Source organism: Cetorhinus maximus, chromosome 21 (genome assembly GCF_964194155.1).
Source record: "Cetorhinus maximus chromosome 21, sCetMax3.hap1.1, whole genome shotgun sequence".
In the NCBI taxonomy this organism is placed as follows: Eukaryota; Metazoa; Chordata; class Chondrichthyes; order Lamniformes; family Cetorhinidae; genus Cetorhinus; species Cetorhinus maximus.
The window spans coordinates 20,159,779-20,183,388 of NC_135899.1; the positions used below are offsets into that span (position 1 = coordinate 20,159,779).

The 23,610-nt window shown below is 45.0% G+C and overlaps 1 pseudogene across 1 annotated transcript; it reads left to right on the forward strand.

Moving 5' to 3' along the window:
- Window positions 1–792: 792 nt before the first annotated feature.
- Window positions 793–21,333, forward strand: LOC144695354 (zinc-binding protein A33-like; annotated as a pseudogene). Its single transcript, XR_013579941.1, has 6 exons — window positions 793–1,203; window positions 1,294–1,389; window positions 1,483–1,712; window positions 2,795–2,817; window positions 5,781–5,899; window positions 19,520–21,333. The product of XR_013579941.1 is annotated as a zinc-binding protein A33-like (transcript).
- The last annotated feature ends 2,277 nt before the right edge of the window (window positions 21,334–23,610 follow it).

Below are 23,610 nucleotides of genomic sequence, written 5' to 3' on the forward strand. Positions count from 1 at the left end.
TGCTTCATCTCTCCACATTCCAGAAACAGGTGAACAAATGTCTCGTTTTAGTGTCATCTGTCAGCTGTGGCTCGTTGGTATTTTTTTTACCTCTGAATCAGAAAGTGGTGGGATCGAGTCTCACTCCAGATACTTCGGTACAGAACTCAGACTTGTTCTCATATTGACTGATGTATTTTCCAATGTGACACCAGTGACTCCCCTTCTAAAGTACTTCCTCTGCTTCAAAGCGCGTTGGGACGTCCAGGCGCTATTAAAACGCAAGATTTTCTTTTAGAAAATATAAGGAACTTGACAGGTCGAACACTCTAAATTCTCTGTATCTATCTCTCGAAATGCTTTCTTGAAGTTATGGTACTTTTTGCCTTAGTGTGAGCGACTGCAATCAGGAACGCATTTTAAGGATCTGGATCTCACACCTTGTTTCACCAGAGGGTTTGTAATCGGCAGCGAGTTCAGACTGGAGAAAAGTGCATTGGAATCTCGTTCCCGCCAATCTCCCCATCCTCTCTCCCTCCCCCTCTCTCTCCACTATCAACATTCCCTGGAGCCCAACCCGCCCTGGACAGGTTTCAATTATTTCCCTCCGTGCTTTAATTCTGCTTTTCCCCCTTTAGACTGGACTTGTTATTTTTACTGTCCTGTGTGAAAGTCGCGAGGACATAGACTACGATGGAATAATAATTCCCTGAGGATCGCAGTGAACTTTATAGGGAAAAAGCTGAACTGAGGGTGTGCGGCAGCAACATCGAAACTGAAAGCGGCTTGAATCAGGAAGTGCTGAGTGTGAACATGGCTTTCAGAGAACAGGTCCAGAGTTTGACCGAGGAGACAATTTGTCCCATTTGTCTTGATTTCTTCATTGATCCCGTAACACTGGGTTGTGGACACAACTTCTGCCGCTCCTGTATCACCCAGTGTTGGGAAAAGAAGGAGAAAAACTCCTGCCCGGAATGTAGAGAGGAGTTTCCGGAAAGAAACCTCAGGGTAAATCGGGCCTTAGCGAATCTGGCCGAGAAAACTCGTAAATTAAAGCTGGATCTGAAAGAGAAGGAAAGCAAACTTCACTGTGAGGAACATCAGGAAGAACTGAAGCTGTTTTGTGAAACTGACAAGAAATTGATCTGTGTGATTTGTAGAGATTCGCGGGAACACAAATCTCACAACTTCCTGCCGATTAAAGAAGCTGTTGAAATCTACAAGGTAAAAGGGGAAATATTTTCTAAGTTGATAGTTTTATCACATTTTCATGGTCTAACACTTCAGTTCTGTGATTTTCTCTCCCAATCCCAGGATCAGCTGAAATCTTCCTTAGATTCTCTCACACAGAAGAAATCGGCGGTTCTAGAAACGGAACAGAAACAGAAGCGGAAGATTTCCGAAGTCAGGGTAAGGTCTCCCTGTTCTGGTTTTCTGGGATCTCGGTCAGTTTTGTTTCCTTTATCGCGGGACATTAATTATGTTTCACATTTCATTTGGTAGGAACAGTCGAGCAGTCTGCAGACCCACATCACATCCGAGTTCACTAAAATGCACCAGATTCTCACTAAGAGCAGCGACTACTCAGAGATCTCAGGGAAGAAGAGGAGAGGATTCTCGAAAGAATGGAGAAAAACCTTCGAGAGATTGAGGAGAATGTAAATTCTATTGAGGAGAAGCTCTCAAAGTTGCAGAAACAGATGGAGCAAAAGGACGAGTTGATATTTTTGAAGGTGAGGGAATATATTGCGGGTCAGTTCCGTGAAACTTCACACAGTGACAAAATAACTGATAACTGTGGAATAAATGTTGAATTTACCGAATAAATAACAACTGAGTTAAGCACATTTCTGTTTGTTTCGTGGCAGTTCTGCTGTCTCCCCGAAATAATCGGCTTCCACATTGTCTGCAGATTCCCGGGAATCCCTGTAACCTCCAGAGAATGAGTTATCTTGATCCTCACACTTGCTTTGTGATTATTTCCGTGTTGCCAAGTTTAATTTACTCCTGGACCGCCCATTGTAATTCAGTTCCAGTTCATGTTGTGAGTGTGTGGGTGTGTCTGGTACGGTGTGTGAGAGTCACTTTGTCTGTGAGCGGGACTGATGTTGAGTTCCAGTTTATTTGACTCTCCACAACCTTCCTTCCAAAATGCATCATTTTACACTTCCGTGTTAAATCTAATATGCTCTGAGTCTGATCATTTCACAAGCCGCCCTGTATATATCCTCCTGAAATGTGTGCAGTTCTGGTTACCTCATGACAGAAAGGGTGTAATTGAATTAGAGAGGGTACAGAGGAGATTTACAAGGATGTTACCAGGACTAGAAAATTGCAGCTGTGAGGAAGGATTGGAAAGGCTGGGGCTGTTCTGCCTGGGACAGAGGAGGCTGAGGGGAGATTTGAGATATATCGAATTGTGAGGGGCCAGATAGAATGGGTGGGGAAGGGCCTATTTACTTAACCAGAGAGGTGAGTGACGAAGGGGCACAGATTTAAAGTGCATAGAAAGATGAGAGGGAAGATGAGGGAAAATGTTTACACCCAGAAGGTTGTGGGATCTGGAACGCACTGCCTGTAAGAGTAGTAGAGGCAGAAACCCTCAACTCATTTAGAAGCTGTCTGGATATTGACATCAAGTGCTGTAAACTGCAGGGCTGTGGATCAAAGGATGCAAAGTGCGCTTAGGCTGGGTGGCTTGTTTTTCATCTGGCGCAGACACGATGGGCCAAGTGGCCTCTTTCTGTGCCGTAAACTTTCTATGATTCTAAATCTGTTACTGTGCTCCTCACTGTTCGTGATTCATTTATTTCAGGAGGAAGCTTGTCGGAAGAGAAGGTAGGACATGTTTTCTGCTGAAACTCTGCACAATTTGGTAAAATAACTCAGAAAGGTTTTGTTATGAATTTCTTTTCTAGTTACCATCGCAACATTAAAGTGGCGTTCATCGGGCGACAACAGCTCTGCTTATGGTTTACTAGTCTTTTATTGTGATGACATGCTTTTTGCAGATATTAAATTAGATTTCATATAACTGGTCCACATGATTGTATTAAATTACAAGATGCCATGCAATCCTGCAGTACTCACTTGCAGGCTGCAGGCTGCTGTTAGTGCAGCTGTGGCCTTCCGACTGACCCTGAGAGAGCCACACCGTCCATGTTTCCATGGTGTCGACCATCCATGTCCATGCAAGGCTCCTGACCAAACCGAGACAGTCACATGTTAAAGTGGGAACGGGTTTTGTTTTTATTCCAGTATAGAACCTTGACCTGTATCCTTAACACCGAGAAGACAGACCAAGCAGAGGTGGCGGCACTGTGGTATAAAGTTTGGAGGGAGTTGCCCTGGGAGTACTTAACATCGACTCGGGACCCGATGAAGTTTCATGGCATCGGGTGAAATATGGGCAAGGAAACAGCCTGCTGATGACCACGTACCCACCCATTTGCCAACCGCCCCACCCATTCCTCAGCTGATGAATCAGTACTCCTCCGTGTTGAACGCCACTTGGAGGAAGCACTGAGAATGGTAAGGGTGCAGAACATACACTGGATGGGGCACTTCAATGACCATCACCAAGAGTGACTCGTTAATGCAACTCCCTCCCTAACAGCGCTGTGGGTGTATCTAGACCACATGGACTGCAGCAGTTCAAGAAGGCAGCTCACCACCAATGTTTCAAGGCAATCAGTGATGGGCAGTAAATGCTGGCCTAGCCAGCTATGCCCACATCTCGTGAATGAATTTTTTAAAAAGCGTTACTACTGGCCAAGCTGGCTATATCCCAAAGGCCATAGCTGCTAGACTGGGTATGTGGCAGGTGGTGAGGGAACCAACAAGAGGGTAAAAACCTACGTGACCTCATCCTCACCAATCTGCCTACCGCACATGCATCTGTCCATGACTGCAGCAGTAGGAGTGACCACCACACAGTCCTTGTGGAGATGAACTCCTGCCTTCACATTGAGGATACCCTCATTCAAAACGGGGCGTCCATGTTGGCCATCAGCAGCAGCAGATTTGTACTAAACCACACTCTGCGACCTCATGGCTCAGCATATCCTGCACTCGACTATTATCTCCCAAGGCAGGGAATTAACCCTGGTTCAATGAACAGTGCAGGAGGGCATGCCAGGAGCAGCACCATGCATGCCTAAAAAGGAGGTGTCAACCTGGTGAACCTACAACTCAGGGCTACTTGCATGTCAAACATCATTGCAGGAGTTCTTCAGGGCATTGTCTTATGCCCAGCTATCTTCAACTGCTTCATTATTGACCTTCCTTCCATCATAAGGTCAGAAGAGGGAATGTTCGCTGATGGTTGCACTATGTTCGGCACCATTTGTGATTCCTCAGATACCGAAGCAGTCCATGTCCAAATGCAGCAAAACCTAAACAATATCCAGGCTTGGGCTGACAACTGGCAAGTAACATTTTTCCCACACAAGTGCCAGGCAATGGCCATCGCCAACATGAGAGAATCTAACCATCGCCCCTTGATATTCCATCGCTTGCTATTGCCATGACTGAATCCCCCACTATCAACATCCTGAGGGCTACCATTGAACCATTGAGCACAAACTGAACTGGACTAGCCATATAAATACAATGGCTACAAGCGCAGGTCAGAGACTAGGAATCCTGCGATGAGTAACTCAGCCTGCCCATCACCTACAAGCCACATGTGAGGAGCATGATGAATACTTTCCACTTGCCTGGATGAGTGCGGCTCCAATAACATTCAAAAAGTTTGACATCATCCAGGACAAAGCAGCCCACTTGACTGACACCCCATCCACAATCATTAACTCTCTCCACCACCAACGCACAGTGGCAGCAGTGTGTACCATCTACAAGATGCACTGCAAGAGCTCACCATGCCTCCTTAGACAACACCTTCCAAATCAACGACTGCTAGCATCTAGAAAGACATGGGCAGAAGATGTGTGCGAGCACTGCTAATTGGAAGCTCCCCTCCAAGCCACTCACCATCCTGACTTGGAACTATATCATAGTTCCTTCACTGTCGCTGGGTCAAATTCCTGTCCTTACAGCACTGTGGGTGTACCTGGACCACTTGGACTGCAGGGGTTCAAGAAGGCAGCTCACGACCACCTTCTGAAGGGACATTTAGGGATGGGCAATAAATGCTGGGCTAGCCAGTGAAGCACACACCCTGTGAATGAATGAAAAAACAAATCAACGCAACAGGAGAAACGTGTTTTAAGATATAAAGCAATATTGGCACCAAACCAAAAGGAGACATTAATACCAAAGATGAGGTACATTTTAAAATGTCTTAAAGGAAGAAAGAGAAATAGAGAGGCAGAAAGGTTTAGGGAAGGAATTTCAGAGCTCAGGGCCTCGGCAGCTGAAGGTCCAGCTGCCAATGGTGAAGCGATTAAAATCAGGGATATTCAATTGGCCAGAAGTAGAGGAGCACAAGTGTCTCGGAGAGTTGGTTTGATGTTTTCAGCCTTTGCTTTTATTCGACAAGCTTTGTTTGTAATAGAGCAAGTGGACGGGCTAAATGTTTATCTTCTCCTGTGATCTGTGATATACAGGCAACTAATTTGTTATCAGGCTGTGGGCCTTTTGCAGGACATGAGTGTTTCCATCCTCTGCCCTTGCATTTCCAAGTTATCTTTTGCTCAGTTATAGAGACAAATTTCTCTTACTATTACATTTGTTCTAATATGAAAAATGCTGAAAGTTATGGATGTTGGTGTACCATTTAAATCATGTCTAAAATGCTCAAATGTGATGAATTTATACCATCAATTCTTTAATATTTACAGGATTAGTGTTGAGATTAAGAATCTCTCAGTAGCAGATGCTGCGGCCCTGTCTATCGGAAAGTTCAAAGGACCTTTACAGTACACAGCTTGGAGGGAAATGATCAATTCCATTAACCCTGGTAAAAATTTTATATTAATTTTTCTCTCTATAATTCCAGTTGTGAAGGAAATAAATGGGCTCCAAAGTTCCAGGGGTGTGGGGGAAACAGGAAATCCAACGTCCCTCCAGTGAGGGGTTGTGGTAGTATGATCATCATAAGAAATAGGAGCAGCAGGAGGCCATTTGGCCCTTTAAACCTGTTCCTCCATTCGATAAGATCATGGCTCATCTAACTGTGGCTTTAACTGCCCTTTTTTCCTGTTCCCTATAGCCCTTAACTCCACTGTCGATCAAAATTCTGTCTAATTCAGCCCTGAGTCTATACAACAGCCTGGTCTCCATTGCAGTCTGTGGAACAGAATTCCAAAGGCTAACATCCCTCAAAGAGAAGAAATTCCTTCTCATCTCTATCTTAAAAGGGAGACAGACACTGGATCTATAAACTACATCCACTGCTTCTAGATGCTCCCACAAGAGGAATCATCCTCCCACTATCTACACTATCAAGCTCCCTCAGAATCACATATGTTTCAATAAGATCACCTCTAATTTTTCTAAACTTCAAGAGTATAGGCTTAAACTGTTCAACCTTTCTTCATCAGACAACTCCTTCATCCCAGGAATCAGCCTAGCGAACCTTCCCTGAGCTGCTTCTAAGACATAAATATAACTCCCTTAAGTATGGAAACGATAACTGTGAAGTGAAAGTCACCATAGTCCCAGAGGACCATCGGCTGCACTCTCATTAGAGAGAGACGACTGGTGGTGAGTTTAACCTGAGGGTCAACACACCTCAGGTGTGGGGTGAGGTTGAGAAGGCAGGGCCTTCATGGATGACCTCAGCCAGTACAGGAATTGTACTGGTGCATCACACTGCATCACAAACCAGCTGTCCAGCCAGCTGAGTTAACCGACACCCAAACTGTACTGTTACTCTCAGCAATGACCTGTACAGCTATATCAAGAATTCCCCACTATTATACTCCATCTCCCTTTCAATTAAGGCCAACATTCCATCTGCTTCCTAATTACTTTCTGTACCTGCATGGGGAGGTAGAAGGAAAGTGGAACTGATGCCACAATCAGATCAACCACAATCTTATTGAATGGTGGAGCAGGCTCGCGGGCCCAAATGGCCTACTCCTGCTCCTAATACTTCTGTTCTTGTGCTCACCTTTGTAATTAATATATAAGATACCCCTATACTCCAGCATTCTGCAACTTCTCTCCATTTAAATAATATTCTATTTTGAAATTCTTAGTGACAAAGTGGATTACCTCACATTTTCCCACATTATTCTCCAGTTTACTTCATCTATCCATATCCCTTTGCAGACAATTTTAATCCCTCCTCACAACTAATATTCCTACCCATTGCATCATCAGCAAATTTGGTTGCAATATAGTCAGTCCTTTTAATATGTCCTGTCTATAAACTGTAATTAGTTGAGGCCCAACTAATTAGGGACACTCCACCAGTTACAGTTTGCCAAACTGAAAATGACCCATTTATCCTGTATCTCTGTTCCTGCTCGTTAACCAATCTTCTATCAATGCCATTGTATCACCCCTAACAATTATCTTCTGCAGTAAACTTTTATTGATACTTTATCTAATGCCATTTGGAAACCAAAATACACTACTTCTACTGGTTCCCCATTATCCATCCTGCTTGTTACATCATCAAAGAGCTCTAAAAAATTTGTCAAACATGATTTCCCTTTCACAAAACTATGTTGACTCTGCCTGATAATGTCATGATTTCTAAATGTCCTGCTACTACCTTTTAAATAATGGTTTCCTGTATTTTCCTAATGACAGATATTAGGCTAACTTGCCGATAGTTCACTAATTTCTGTCTCCCTCCTTTCTTGAACAGTGGTGTTACATTCATGGCTTGCCAGTCCATTGTGACCTTCCCAGAGCCTGGAGAATTTTGGAAGATTGCAAATAGTGAATCCATTATCTCTGCAGTCACTGCCTCACAAACCCAACTATGCAAGTCATCAGGTCCAAATTTCTTGTCAGCCTTTTATCCCATTATTTTCCTCCTACTTTTTCTCTAGTGATCTTGATTGTTTCATATTCCTTTCTCCTTTTTGCCTTTGTTTCTCTACTATTCTTGGGATGCTTCTTGTGCCTTCTGCTATGAAGAATACTTGTTCAATGCCTCTGCCATTTCCTGGTTTCCCATTATTGATTCCGCAGTCTCACCCTCTAAGAGGCCCACACTCACTATCACTCCTCTTCTATTTTATGTATGTGCAGAAGCTTTTCCTGTCTGTTTTTAGGTTTCTTGCAAGTTTCCTCCCATACTCCCATTTCTGCCTCATTTTTTTAGTCAATCTTTGCTGGTTTCTAAAATTTTCCAAATTTTCTGGCCTACCACTGATCTTTACAGCATTATACATCTTTTATCTCAATTTGATGCCACCATTACCTTCCTCAGTCAGCCACAGATGGCGCACTCTGTTCGTTGAGCCTTTCTTTCTCAATGGAATGTTGAGAGTTATGAAATATCCCCTTAAATGTCTGCCACTGCTTCTCTACCAACTTGCCTTTAATCTATTTTCCCTGCCCATTTTAGCCAACAATGTCTTCAAACTCTTGTAATTGCCTGAATTTAAGTTTAAGGCACATGTTTGAGACATAAATTGCCCATTCTCAAACTGAATGTGAAACTCTATCTTATTTTGATCTCTCTTTAATAGAGGATCTTTTACCATGAGGTCATTTATTAATCCTGTCTCGTTAGATATTACCGGGCGTAAAATAGCCTGTTCCCTGGTTGATTCAGGAGCATATTGTTCAAAGAATCTGTCCCAAATACAATCTACGAACTCATCCTCAGTCACCTTTTCCAATTTGATTCAGCCAAACGGTATGAAGATTACAACCGCCTACAGTTATTGCAGTATCCTTCTTACAAGCTCCCATTATTTTTTGATTTACACTCTGTCCTACAGCTTAGCTACTTTCAGGAGGCATATAAACCACTCCCATTAATGATTTCTTTCCCTTGGTGTTTCTTATCTCCACCCAAATTGTTACAACCTTTTGATCCTCGGAAACAAAATAATTTCTCACAACTGTACAGATCACGTTCCTGATTAACAGAGCTACCCGATCTCCTTTTCCTTTCCTCCTTCCAAAATGTCACATATCCTTGAATATTCAGGTCCCAGCTGTGGACACTCTGCAACCATATCTCTAAAGGCCATCAATAATAATTTATTTCTCTTTGTGCTATGAATTCATCCATCTTGATACAAATTCTGTGTGCATTCTGATAAGGAGCTGTTATTTTGGTCTTTGGGCAATTTTTCCCTACCCTGGCTTTATTAGCTGGTATACTCTTATGTTTGTAACCTCTATCGCATCCTGTTACACTCTGTTTATCATCACCTGCAATGCTATCCTGCACTATTGCCTTGTCCTTTTTCTTCAATGTTCAAAACCTCGCCGCACATGAACACTTCCTCCCCCTCCCCCACTCTTTAGGTTAAAGTCCTCTCCACAGCCGTATTTTACAATTTGCCAGGACACTGGTTCCAGCGTGGTTCAAGTGAAGGCCATTCTAATAGTTTTGCTCCGTTTTTCCCCAGCGTTGGTGCCAGTGCCCCATGAATTGAAACACATTTTTCCAACACCAATCTTTGAGCCACACATTCAATTCTCTGATCGTATTCACTCCATGCCAATCAGCTGGTGCCTCAGGCAGAGATTATTACCTTTGAATTTAGTGCCTAACTGCACATACTCTCTCAGTAGAACCTCTTTCTTAGTCCTATCAATATGGGTATCCACGGGGACTGTAAGAACTGGATGCTTTTCCTCCCACTCCAAGTTTCTCGCCAGCCCTGAGAGGATTACTTTGACTCTGGCACAGGACATGCAACACAGCCTTTGGAATGCATGCACTTGCCTGAAGTGAACAGTTTCTATCCCCCTAACTAACCTGTCCCCTACTACAGTTACATTCCTTTTTGCATTTGGATAGCTTCCTGCACCACTGTGCCATAGTCAGTTTGCTCATCCTCCCTGCATTCATGCTCTCGTCCACATAAGGTGCAAGGGCTTTGAACCTGTTGGGCAATTGCAAGGGCTGGACTTTCTTACCTGACTGTCTTCCCTTTCCCTGACCACTGAACAAATCGGAAATACCTAAGGGTGTCACTGCCTCCTGGAACAAAATGTGCTGGTAACTTTACCCCTCTCCAGTGCATTGCACTGTCCAAATCACGGATTCCAGTGGATCAGCTCGGAGCTAAGGTTCCTCAAGCTGCAGACACTTACTGCAGATGTGGTTGCCGTGAATCAGACGGGTAGCGTCCGATCCCCACCTGCTGCAACTGCAACACATCACCTGCCCATCTTTATTTCATTTTTATCTAACTATTCGATTTCAAATATCTCTGGTGGAACGCAAACGGAGGATTATAAGCATTTTATTGCTGTGTAAGTGCCACTTGATGTCATTGTCAACATCACATTCTACCACTTGGCTGAAGATTGAGAGTAGACTGTTGGATCAGTGATTGTCCGCATTGCATTTGTCCTGCTTTTTGTGGGCAGGATATACTTGGGCAATTTCCCACATTGTCGGTCAGATGCCTGTGTTGTAACTCGACTGGAACAACTTGGCTATGGGTGTCACTAATTTTGCAGTTAAAATCTTCAGTACTACAGCTGGGATGTTGTTAGTGCCCATTGCCTTTGCTGTATCCAGTGAGTTCATCCCTTACTTGTAATCATGTGGAGTCAGTTGCATCAGCTGAAGACTGGCATCTGTGACATCGGTGATGTTGAATGGAGACCAAGATGGATCATCTAGGTCATTGTTTCTCTTGCAGCTGTTGCCCTGATGTGAGATGTGGTGGTTGCCACGAGTACTCAATCAGAGTTAAATCTGCTATGTGAGTGGCACGGCTACAGTTTCAAGGCGAAGAGACTGAAGCTCTACGCTGTCTTCTTAACAGTAGAAAACCAGAGGCTGCACATTATTCGTGACTGCAAGAGGGGTTTGGGTGTAAGATTAAAGAGATGTTTGTGCATTTGCCTAAATCCTTTGTCAGACCGCACATGGAGATTTTGGTGGCGTGCTCATCTACTTTATCTCCATTATCAAGGGTGGCAGTAGGCCTCACATAAAAGGTTTGCAACCATGGAATGATAGAAAAGTTACGGCGCAGTAAGAGGCCATTCAGCCCATTGTGCCTGCGCCTGCTAAAGGAAAAAGAAAGTAGCCGCTCATTTTAATCCCAATTTCCAGCTCCTGGTACATAGCTGTGCAGGATACAACACTTCAGGTGCGGATCCAGCTTCCTTTCAAATGAGTTGAGCATTTCAGCCTAAATCACCAACCAGGCCAAGACTTCCAGATGCCCATCACCCTCTGGGCGCAAAATATTTTCCTCATGTCCCCTCTAATCCTTCTACCAATCACCTTAAATCTGTGCCCTGTGGTAATTGACCCCTCAGCTAGGGAAACAAGTCTTTCCTACCCTATTTAGGCCCCTCACGATTTTGTCCACCTGAATTCGGTAACCTCTCAGCCTCCTCTGCTGTAAGGAAAACAATGCTAGCTTATTCAATCTTTCCTCATAGCTGCAATTTTGAAGCCCTGGCAGCATTCTTGTAAATCTCCTCTGTCCTCTCTCCAGAGCAATTATGTCCTTCCTGTAATGTGGTGACCAGAACTGTACATAAAATGGACAAATGCAAATGGACAAAATTCCAGCCGTAGACTAACCAGCATCTTATACAGTTCCATCACAATTTCCTTGCCTTGGACTTCAATACCTCATCCAATAAAGAAAAGCATTCCATATGCTTTCTTGACCACTGTACCCACCTGTACTGCCACCTTCCAGGACATGTGCATGCACGCCAACGTCTCGCACTTCCTCAACCCCACCCCAAATGCATTACTCACACTTATCCGGATTGAATTCAATTTGCCCACTCAACAAAACCATTGATGTCATTCTGGAGATAACAACTACCCTCTTCACTTCCAACTACACGGAAAATGTTTGTGTCATCGGCAAATTTCCCAATCATACCTCCCACATTTACGTCCCAACCATTAATATATGCAACAAGCAGCAAGGGCTCCAACACTGAGCCCTGTCAAATACCACTGGAAACCATTTTCCATTTGCAAAAATATCTATCGACCATGACCCTTTGTTTCCTGTTGCTGAGCCAATTTTAGATCCAACTCGCCACCTTCCCTGTGACCCATGTGATCTCACTTTCCTGACCAGTCTGCCATGTGGGACCTTGTCAAGTGCCTCACTAAAATCCATGTAGACAACATCCACTCCACTACCCTTGTTGGTTCCTCAAAAATCCTCCTTGTTGGTTCCTCAAAAAATTATATTAAGTTAGTAATACATGATCTTCCCCTCCAAAACCATGCTGGCTATCCCTAATCAATCAATGCCTCTCTAAGTGACACTTTATCCTGCCTCTCAGAATTGATTCCAATAATTTGCCCACAACTGAAGTCAGGCTGACCGGCCTATCATTTTCTGGCCAATCCCTCACAACCTTTTCAAATAATGGTACAATGTTCGCAGACATCCAATCATCTGGTACCTCACCTGTCTCTAGTGAGGATTGGAAAATGATCCACAGGGCATCCGTTATTTCCTCCCTGGCTTCTTTTAACAACCCGGGATACAATCCATGTGGTCCTGGTTATATATCCACCTTCAAGGATGTCAGTTCCTCCATTACTTCCTCTCTCACTATACTTATTTTATCTAATATTTCACACTCCTCCTCTTGAACTAGAATGTCTGCATCATCCCTGTCTTTAGTGAAGACTGAGACAAAATACGCATTGAGAACCCTGCCCACGTCCTCAGCATCAACGCACAGGTTACCATGTACATCTCTGATAGGCCCTACCCTTCCTCTAGTTATTCTTTTGCTCTTAATGTACTGGCAAAACACCTTAAGTTTTTATGTGATTTTACCTGCCAATATTTTTGCAAATCCTCGCTTTGCTTTCCTAATTTACATATTTACTTCACCCCTGTACTTTCAATACTCCTCTAGACTTTCTACACTATTAGACTTCTTGTGACTGCCATGAGCCTTCTTTTTTGCTTTATCTTGACCTGTCTGCTTCTGGATAACCAGGGGGCTCTAGATTTGTCGTATTACCCTTTTTTTTAATGTGGACATGTCTACACTGTGCCCGTAGAACCTTGCTTTTGAATAACTCCCGCTGATTTGACAACATTTTCCCCTCTAATAACTCTACCCAGTCCACTTTCGCCAGTTAACCTCTCAGCTTTGTAAAATTTGTCCTCCCCCAATTTTATCCGTGTTTCTATTTGTCCTTTTCCATAATGGTGTTAAATCTAACTGTCTTATGGTCAGTATCTCCAAAATGGTCACCCACTGCTACTTCATCCACTTGCCCAGTTTCATTTCCTAAGACTAAATCTAGAATTGCGCCCGCTCTCGTTGGGCTAGTTATGTGCTGGCTAAGAAAGTTCTCTTGAATGCAGTTCAAGAATTTTGTGTCCTCTGTGCCCTTCACACTGTTCGCATCTGAATTCATATTAGGGTAGCTAAAGTCTCCAAATATTGCTGTCCTATTGTTTTTGCACTCAGAAATTTGCCTACATATTTGCCCCCTTCCACTATTTGGGGGCCTGAGTACACTCCTAGTAGTGTGCCTGCCCCTTTTGTATTTCTGAGCTCCACCCATAGGGCCTCATTTGATGCTTCATTTTGGATGTCATCCCTCCTTTCAGCTGTCATTGATTCTTGAACCGATAATGCTACACCCCCACCTTTTTGATCCCCCTCTCTGCCCTACCTGAAAACACTATATCCAGGGATGGTAATCTGCAATTTTTGCCCCTCCGTAAGCCAAGCTTCTGTTATGGCGATGATATCATGCTGCCATGTGTCTAACCAAGGTGCATTGGACATCATTGAAGGACCATTGCTTGTTTAGAGCATGAGGAGAGGGAGTGTAGATTGGACCTGTGCTGAGGACTGTGAGGAGATCCATGTGAAGGATCAGCAGCTCTAACTGTCCTGTGCAGGGTCCATGCAGGAAAGAAGTTTTCCTTGGCTGTGGGTGATCATGGTCTTCCACTAAAGCTAAGGCCCATCTGAGACTGAGACTTGTAGGGGTCTCTGTGACTGGAGGGTCAGGGGCCTTGCACCTCAGCAAAGCATAGTGCAGGTGAGGCACTCAGTGAGTGGACTACAAAGTAACCTATAAACATATTGGCGTGATGAAGATGTCAAGAGATATGCAATTATGATGTGTGAGTGGTGACCAGTTCGGGGGGCAGTGGGGGGGACAGGAACATGATAATCTCTCATCAATATGCATGGATCAATGATTTATAGGGGTCAAACGTTCTCATGTTGCTCCTCCCCGGCTGGTTCTGCTTGAAAGAGCTCTCTGCTAGGTCGGTTCCCCTTTGAGAGCAGGTGTCAGGCTTAGCAAGAGCCGGCCTCAGGGAAGTCAAGATGGCAGCCATTTGCCTGGCCTCAGGTGTATTACAGGCGGTGCTCTTATCTACAAATGGGTGAAAGGCAATGCCGGAGGCGGCTTCGTAGATCCCAGGATCTATCTGCCAGCTTCTCCAAAATGAGCTGCGGCCACAAGGGCTTGGAGGGAATCCAATGCTGGTGGCTTTAAAGGTCACCCCTGCCTTGAACTTCTTTAATAACTTCCCTCCATCACTTTGACCCACCCAATATCAACTTTCCTCTCCCCTCTATCACACTTGAACCTCCCCTTGTTCCCCTGGACCTTGCTCTGATCCACGTCCATGTGCCCTCCCGACCCAGAGATCTGATGAGTACAGGCCCAGCCTACTCAACCCCTCAAAACCTTTATTAACCCACCCAGCAATAATATAAATTTACAACACCAGTTGTTCAGTAAGATCCACTTGTCGGAGATGATCCCACGTGCTCAGTCCGCTGAATGACTTCTTCTGCACGACTTCCTGTGACTGACCAGTCACGCTTTCCTGGCTGCAACAACACTGTCCTTGTGGTTGTGGCTTTATATCCCCTTTCTGACCCTGGTCCTTTGATATATAAGGTAATACCTCGATTCGGGCCATCCAATTGGGTTTCATGCCTTATCAATCCCTCTGTGGCTGTGCAAGACCACCTGCATGTGGCCATTTCCTGCTCTCAGCAGGGGATATCTCCGGGTGTATGCCAGCTATGGATGTAACATCTGTATCTTGATAAGGCAGGAAGAAAGCTATTCACACATATCCAGAGAGGCCATTGTCTATGAAAGTTGCTGTAGACGGAGTGTCTGTTGGTGAGCCACCACCTCAATGACATGTCCTGAAATGTCTGTGTGTGCCCCTGTTTAGTTAAAACTGTCTTTATTTTTAAACAGTTCAATAAGAGTTTCAGAAAGAGTAAACCTTGTTTGGATGGTAACGCAATATGAGAAATTTAGACTGTAAATCAGTAACTCAGTTTACATCGTGCTCAATATCAATCTCCATTTGAGTTAATGGAAACAGATATTGAGTGGAATGTGTTCCGAGCTGCTACTTCAGTGTTGTCCGTGTCACACAACCGTCCATGACAAATTTTACCCCCTCCCCCTGTGTCTCCATGTCACCTTGGAGCATCTGTTGGTGACTCTTGATCACCTTCTGGATTAGGAAATCAGGATAGCGAACCTCTCCTTTGTTTACATATGCACAGGTGTAGAGAGGAGCAGTTTCAGGTGCAGTGTTTGTACCAATGAACACGTCAAATAGGCCTTTGGAGGAGTAATTTCTGCAATTCTGGACACCACGCTTTAGGAAGGATGTCCAGTCATTGGAGAGGGTACAGGGAAGACTTACCAGCACAATAGCACTGATGAGGGACTTCAGTTTGCAGGGTAGGTTGGATAAGCTGGTAATGCTCTACCTATAACAGAGAAGTTTAAAGGGAGATTTAATGCAGGAATTTGAATTATGGGGGCTTTATTGAGCAGATCAGGAGAATCTGTTTACTCTGGTAAGTGTGTCTGTAACTAAAGGCTAAGATTTAAAATAATCACCAAAAGAATTAGTGGGGAAATGATCAAAAATGAAATCTCACAGACTATGTTCATGATCTGCAATTCATTGTCTGAAAATATGGATTCCACAGGAACTTTCAAAAATGAATTGAAGATGTTCTCAAATGGACTAATATGCAGGGATCCGGGCAAAAAGCTGGACTAGAAGATTAAATTGGACAGCCTGCACAAGTACGATGGGCTGAATGGTCTCCTTCTGCGCTATAAGATTCCGTTATCTAGTCCAACTCATAATTGGGCTGGGATGTTTTTAAGGGACTAGGGCAGTCCCGAAAACAGGTGTTGGGCGCCATCCATCTGCTAATGTTGGTGCAGTTTTAGGACTCTGTCCAAAATTTGGGATGTCCTGAGACTCAAGCCCTGAGCCTTGGGTTTCCTGGACATGGATGTGGGTGGCAGTGAAAAGCTGAGCACATTTATTTTCCTGTTTACAATATGGAGATGGGGGAGGAAGCAGTGTTTTTCTCAGCTCCTCAATGCTCCTGCTCACGCTAGATGACACAATGCCCACCCCCCTCCCACTGCTGCCTGGCCCCTTCACACTCTACGCTCCCTTACACACTGTCTCCCCAATATCATCCACCCAAATCTGCACTTGCTCCTCCCCACGTCTCTGCTCTCTCCCCTCCTCCACCCTCTATACTCGCCACCCACTCCCTCTTCCCCCCAGTCCTCTCTTCCTCACTTTCTTGCTCCCATGCTCCCTCTGCCTCCCCCCACCGCAGATTTACCTCACAATCCTCCATCCCCACCTGCTTTCCCTCTCATCTCACTTTCCTGGTCTCCTGCTCCCCTCCACCTCCCTTCCCGTGCCCTCTGTTCTCTCTCTCCGTCCATTCCTACACATACTCCACTCCCCGTCCATCCCCTCTCTCACTCACTTCACTCCAGTCTGTCTTTCCTCCCCATTCCTCACTTCCTCCCCTGTCTCGGTCCCATACTCTCCCTGTCCTCCCCGTCCCGCACACCGTCCCTCCTTTCCCTCCAGCTTTCTTTCTCCCCTCCCCTTCCCATGCTCTCTCTCCACTCCACCTCCCAACCTCTCTCCCCTCCCCCTTCCATCATCTCAGCCCTCCCCTTCCAGCATTGTCACTGTCCCCTCCAGCTAACTCTGGCTCCACTCTGTCCACTCACTCACCCGCACCCCCCACCCCTCCCAATCTCTCACTCCTCCCAATCTCTCACTCCTCCATCACCCTTTCTCTGTCCCCTCCCTCTCCCCTCTCTATATTCATACATTCTCTCTCTCCCAATCCCGCTCCTGTGTTTGGGTTGCTGAGCTGTAACTCGGGATCAGTGCTGGGGCCTCAACTATTTACAATCTAAATCAATTAGTTGGATGAAGGGACTGAATGTATGGTCGTTAAATTTGTTGATGACACAAAGATAATTAGGAATTTAACTTGTTAAAAGCACATGAAGAGTCTACAAAAGGATTTAGATAGGTTAATTGATACTTAACTTAGCGGGTGGATTATAATGTCCGAAAACATCCACTTGGCAGGAAGAATATCAAGGCAATGTATTATTTTAATAGAGAGGATGATTAAACCTATATTGTTTGAGTTCTGACTGTGTATTTTCGGTGTGGAGCGATTGTAAGTTCACACCTTTGGGAATAACCTTTGTGTTGTCTGGAGATTGTAACATTTAAGGTTCAGAATGTACCAAGGGTTGATACATTCAGATCCTGTCTCAGGGCAAGGGGGCTGAACCCTGCTGGGAGATCACAGGTTAACAGGTGAATTCAAAGATCAGTGAACAACCGCTTGTGTTCAGTTGTATTGAGTTTAAAGAGTTGGGAGCAGCAGTTGGTGCAGCAGCTCAGCTGAGGAGCTGGGACCGTGCCTGTGTTGAGATGCTGGAGTGGAACTGCTGTCAGCAGGTTGTAGCTTGCCCTACAAACTACCAGGAGACTCAGGTACAGGCCACGATCTTTCATTAGTGATTCAAGCGTACTCAGGGAGAGACAGCCTTGGGCAGTCCTAGACCGAGCTGTGCAGATTACAGCGAAATCTTCTTTTTATACACAATTAGTCACAGACTCGTAATCTAATCTTGTCAATTCACAATCACATACTTAAAGAGGCCTTCGGCTTTTGTCACTTATTTCCTGTGTGTACAGACACTCGACATTGTTCTCATCCTCGCAAGACCACCATCTCCTGCTGACTGTGCAGGAGTCTGTGCCTCCTGACTTCAACATCCACTCACTCCCTGGCCTTGTTCTTTGTTCTCCTGCCTTGCCCGTCTCCTTTCTTATTCTGTCTGAAACACATCTGCTATTCTCCCGTTCTGCTTTTCTGCTTATATTTTATTGTTACTAACAGGCAATTCTAACTAAAATTGTTTAACCCTTTCAAGATACTGGAGTAGAACTGCTCTTGGCAGGAATAGATCGTCCAGCCCTTCCAGCCCACTCTGGCATTCAATGAAATCATGGCTGATTCTCTACTTCAACATCTTCTCTCCCTCTTCTCCCCCATCCTTCTCTCCACCCACACTTTCTCACTCCCCTTGTCCCCACACTCTCTCACTCACCTCCCACTCTCCCTTTCTCTTTCCCTCTTTACCTTCTGCTCTCTTTCTTACCTCTGCCCTTCCCACAATCTTTTTCTCTCCCCTTCCACACACACTCTCCCTCTTCCTGCCATGCACTCACCCTCCCATCCCTGCTTCTGCTCGATCTAATATCAGTCCCTCCCGCCCTCTACCTCCATTCCCCACCCATTGTCCCCGTCTGGCCCATTTCGCCCTCTCTTCCACTGACCCAGACACTCTCTCACCTTCCTCTCCTTCCCCCTTTCCTCATCATTCCGCTATACCTCTCCCACGCCCTCCCCTCCTCCCACGCTCTCCCTTTCCTCTACTGTACTTTCACCCCTCCCCTTCTGCTTTCATTCCTGTCTTGCACATTCTCTCCCCTCTCCCACTCTCTCTGAGACCTTCACATTCTCTCTCCCACCCTTGCAAGTCCCCCCCTTCTCTCTTTTTCACTCTCCCCGATTTGCGTTCACCCGCCAGTTCTTGCTCACTCTCCCTCTCACACCATCACACTCGACCTGCCACCCTGCACTCTCTACCCCTCCATCTCGCGCTCTCACATCTACCCTCTCTCCCAGCCACCCTTCACTCTCTACCCCTTCATCTCACTCTCACATCCCCACACACTTCCTGCCAACCCCCTGCTCTCTTTACTCCACTCTCTCTTTCTCACCCACTCTACCAATCTCTGTCATCCTGGTATCTCTCTCTCTCTCTCCGGCTTCTATGTTCTCAAACCCTCCTGCTCTCACTCTCTCCCACCTCTTCCTCTCCATCAGTCCACCCACACTCTCCCTCTCCACGTTCCTGCTCCCTCCTCTGCTGCCATTTTCTCTCCTCAACTTCACCTCCCCCACCCCCTCCATCACTTTTCAGCTCCCTCTCTCCCCCTCTCTCTCTCTCTCCCACTTCCTCACCCCCCTCCCCTTCCGGGCTCCTTCCTCACACTCTCTGCCCCTCCCCAGCCCCTCTCTCTAAATCACTGACTGTGTTATTTTAACTTTCCCCCAGCTCCAGCCTCTCTGACTCTGGATCTGAACACAGCAAATCCCTGGCTCATCCTGTCTGAGGACCGGACCAGTGTGAGACTAGGAGACAAACGGCAGCGGCTCCCTGACACCCCGGAGAGGTTTGCTTATTGGGAATGTGTCCTGGGATCAGAGGGATTCACATCAGGGAGACATTACTGGGAGGTGGAGGTGGGGGAGGAAACTTGGTGGTGGTGGCTTGGAGTGGCCCGAGAGTCTGTGAACAGGAAATGGTTCATCTCCCTGATCCCCGAGTCCGGATTCTGGGTTGTGGGGCTGGAAACCGGAAGAGGTTATTTAGCCGGCACCTCCCCCTCACCAACCCCCCTCACCCCGAGTGAGAACCCCCGGAAGATCGGGGTTTTCCTGGACTATGAGGGTGGACAGGTGTCATTTTACAATGCAGACAACATGTCCCATCTCCACACTTTCACCCACACTTTCACTGGGAGAATCTTTCCCATCTTCCACCCGGAATTGAATGACGACGGGAAAAACTCGGCCCCGCTGAGAATCTGCGGGATTCAAGGTCACTAACAGATCCATCCCATAATTTCACACCGTCTCCCTGCCTCCTGCCAGCTGTAAACTGATGGGTGTGGGTCTCAGTCACAGTTGGAGAGAGAAGCCAGGTTAACATTCCGGGTATAAACCCTGTATGGGAACTGGGAACTGAAAGATCAGCGAGGACCTCTGTAGGGCTGGGGGAAAGAAGGAGGGGGAGAGAAGAAACAAATAGAAGCTCAATTGTAGAGAGGAACCTACTGGGTAGAATGAGCTGTGAACTGCAGGAACCCGGTGACCTTCCTGCCTGTAATGTTGCTCCACAGGCGGAAGGTGGTGGGACATCAGCTTGTTTGAGATGAATCAGTTCAGTGATTCTCAAACTGGGGTCCGGGGAGTCTTTCCCGGGGGGTCCAAGAAATAATTTCTCCAGAGGGTGGGAGAGAGAGAGAAAAGCACAAGAGGGAGAGGAAGTGAAGTGTGGGAAATAACAAGCTCCTCGCTTTGTATAAATTCCCAGGAGTTAGTGTTATTCCTGCATGAGCAGCTGTCAAGCTTTCCACTCCCAAACCTCTCAAATTCTCTCCTTTCTTCACGGTTATGGACATTTCGGCTGTCATGGTTTTCAGCGGTGAGTCTGACATTTCCTTTCGGTAGGAGGGGAGATGGAAGACCAGCTGCTGCTGTGATACTCGTCTGTCTTCAATTTGGACTCAGGCAGTGAGCAAGTGCCGTTATCATGCTGTCTGGCCTGCTGAGTATTTCCATCATTTTCTGTTTATATTAATCTCTAATTAGTTTGTTTCTTGTAATCGCGATAAAACTGTCATCTTGACTTTCCTCAAACTCTCACCATGTTTCAATAACACTGAGTAACTGGACTGGGTTGGTACAGGTCTGTAAATATTGATCAGACTGTCACATCCAAGTGGGTACTCTGTAATAAAATTGGAGGGGTGTTTCTGGTTTGTTTTACACTAAAATGGGAATGTGCTTTGAGTCTGTTTGAGCATGTAAATGATGTGACACTGTTGTGAATACTGATGTGATAGTCTGTCTGTATTGAACGTGATGTGTGAACTGATCGGGTATGTATGCCATAAACAGGCAGTGTTAACCACGTGAAAAGTAGTTCAGTTGCTGCACTAGAATGTTTGTCATGGTCTTTCTGTTGTGCTGAAGCACCTCAGAGTGCAACATGACCATTTGAATATCATTGCAATGTCTGTGATGGTCATTTTGAAATGTTCTTTTAGATAATTTAGGAATAAAGTATATTTTGCAAAAAAAAAATGTGGAGTCACAATTATCATTTATCTCTGGTTTGTCTGCTCTGCCTCATGACTGTCCGTGTCAGTGAAATAGTCCTTAAATCACTAGTATGTAGTTACCTATTTTATTAAAAACATTATTAAAGCTCTCTGTACATATAACCTGTTCATATTATCATTTTTATATAGAATTATAATTTACATTGAGAGTCCATGATTACATTTGTAAATTGGTTCTTCAACCAAAAGAAACTGAAAACGAGTGGAATAGAAGCAGTTTTCTCAAAAAGGACACAGTTCATCATTAAATCTAAGAAACAGAAACGAAACATGCTATTTGTTTTATTTACAAATTGCTCCAAAGCCTGGATCCTTACAGTTCCCATTCCAAATTCACCTGGATGATTTGAACAGCTTCTGGCTGGAGTAAATGGAGTAACAGTTGCCTACAAATAGTGCTGAAGTTTACTCTGGTACTTCAGCCATCACTACCGTGGATAGGGATCTGAGATGTGCAGTGGAAATGCCAGCCTGCTTCAGGTGGGAAGCAATGCAAAATCATAAAATCACAATGCACCGACTGTGGTCAATCAGCCCCCTCTGTCTGGATAGGCACTTTGATAGAGCTATTCAACTGGTCCCAGTCCAGTTCCTTTTCCCCCACTGCCAATCCCTTTTTGAAAGTTAGTTTTGAATATTGTTTCCACCACACTGGCAGCCAGTGCATTCCAGATAATAACTGGCTGCGGGAAAATCTGTATTCATCTCACTCTGGATATTTTTTAAACAATACCTTACATCTGTATCCTTTGGTTGCTAAACCCTATGCCACTGGAAACAGTTTCTCCCTATTTACTCAAAACCTTTCATGATTTTGAACTTCTCTATTAAATGTTCCATTAAAGTTCCCTGCAGAGACACTGGTCATAATCTTCCAATCCCCTTAGGTACAGGAGAGGAGCCAGAGGACTGGAGATATGTAAATGTTTCATCCTTGTTCAGAAACGGTCTAAGAATAAATCCAGCAGCTCCAGGTAAGACAGTTTAACCTCTGTGCTGGGAAAGCTTTTAGAAGTGATAACCTTGGGCACAGTTAAAAAACACGTAGACAATTGTGTGGAGTATTTAAGGAAAGCCAGCCCGGGTTTTTCAAAAGAAATGTTTCCAACCAACTTGATTGAGTTTTCTAATGTGGTAACAGGTAGGATTGATCGGGTAACATGGCTAATGTGGTATTTCTAGACTTCCAAAAAGGCATTTGACAAAAGTCACATCATAGGCTAACACGAAAATTTGAAGCCCACGGGATAAAATGGGCAGTGAAAGTATGAATATGAATTTGCCTCAGCAGCAGAAACAGGTATGGTGAATGGTTATTTTTTAGACTGGAGTAGTTTTACAGTGTGGTTCCCAAGGGGTCGGTGTTATGACATGGCAGATGATGTGTGCCAGGCGGACCACATCCACACAGGAAATTTGGTCGCCCAATCACAATGGTTTTACAATTTGTATTTATTACGAGATGTTGTGTGCACTAAATTCAGAAATAAGAGTCCACCAAGACTTTAGAGATCTTAAAAATTAAACTGGAGTATTTATTAACAAAATAAAAGATTTCAAACACATACATAAGACTACAAATTACTTACTACTATACCAATTCCTAATATTAACCTGATTCCCAGCTACACATCCCCCTTTAAGACAACAGAACAAAATAGATTTTAGAATTTTTTTAAAAACCCAGCAAGTTAACACAGTACCCACTTGACAGTGGAATTCCAAATGGCCTCCCCAACTTCAGTTACTTTACATAGCAGACTTATTCACAAATGTCTGGGGGCTTCTTGAAGGCAGGAATGTGAGCGGTGAGTAGGATGTTAAGAGGCCTCAAGGCAATTTAAACAAGTTGAGTGAGTGAGAAAATACATGTCAGATGTAGTATAATGTGGATGTGTGAAGTTAACCATTTCCCTAGGAAAAACAGAATGATGGAGTATTATTTAAATGGTGACAGATTGGGAAATGTCAAGCTGTGCGTAGACCCTTGGTACTCAAAAACCAAGTGTCACTACGTGCTGAGGTTCTACCTGTCCCCGGTGTTGTGAAGGATGAGTCTGGCCACGCTGCTGCGGAACGCTCCAAGTAGTTGGACCATGCCGTACCACCTGTCCCTGGTGGAAAAATTTATGCAGAGAAACAACTTTGACCACAAGTCCATCAGGCAGTGGTCGGCACGTAACGTCTTAGAGGCCCTGCGGGAAAAGGAGAGGGTGGATCCTGTGAGATGGTTCCCCGA